General features: G+C 50.6%; 2 non-coding genes across 2 annotated transcripts; both read right to left on the bottom strand.

Annotated features, from left to right (window-relative positions):
• Window positions 1-27: 27 nt before the first annotated feature.
• LOC111476328 lies at window positions 28-146 on the bottom strand. The gene has a single exon (XR_002717048.1). It is a non-coding gene; the product is annotated as a 5S ribosomal RNA (ribosomal RNA).
• A 133-nt stretch (window positions 147-279) lies between these two features.
• Window positions 280-398, bottom strand: LOC111476327. Its single transcript, XR_002717047.1, has one exon. It is a non-coding gene; the product is annotated as a 5S ribosomal RNA (ribosomal RNA).
• Between the last annotated feature and the right edge of the window lie 209 nt (window positions 399-607).

A 607-nucleotide genomic window follows, 5' to 3' on the forward strand; every position in this document is an offset into this window, starting at 1 on the left:
GAACTGGGAGAAATTGAAAGAAAAAAAGGGGTGCAACACGAGGACTTCCCAAGTGGTCACCCAACTTAGTACTACTCTCGCCCAAGCACGCTTAACTGCGGAGTTTTGATGGGATCCGGTACATTAGAACAGGTATGATCGCACCCGACATGCCATGCGCACAAAATCGGATTTAACGCATGCGGGGCGGCATGATCGAAACGCGATGGGCGTGAGCGGGGGAGGTTCTCATTTGTAGAGAAAGGAAGAAAAGAACTGGGAGAAATTGAAAGAAAAAAAGGGGTGCAACACGAGGACTTCCCAAGTGGTCACCCAACTTAGTACTACTCTCGCCCAAGCACGCTTAACTGCGGAGTTCTGATGGGATCCGGTGCATTAGTGCTGGTATGATCGCACCCGACATGCCATGCGCACAAAATCGGATTTAACGCATGCGGGGCGGCATGATCGAAACGCGATGGGCGTGAGCGGGGGAGGTTCCATTTGTAGAGAAAGGAAGAAAAGAACTGGGAGAAATTGAAAGAAAAAAAGGGGTGCAACACAAGGACTTCCCAAGTGGTCACCCAACTTAGTACTACTCTCGCCCAAGCACGCTTAACTGCGGAGT

The sequence above is a fragment of the Cucurbita maxima genome, unplaced genomic scaffold (assembly GCF_002738345.1).
Source record: "Cucurbita maxima cultivar Rimu unplaced genomic scaffold, Cmax_1.0 Cma_Scf07598, whole genome shotgun sequence".
NCBI lineage: Eukaryota > Viridiplantae > Streptophyta > Magnoliopsida > Cucurbitales > Cucurbitaceae > Cucurbita > Cucurbita maxima.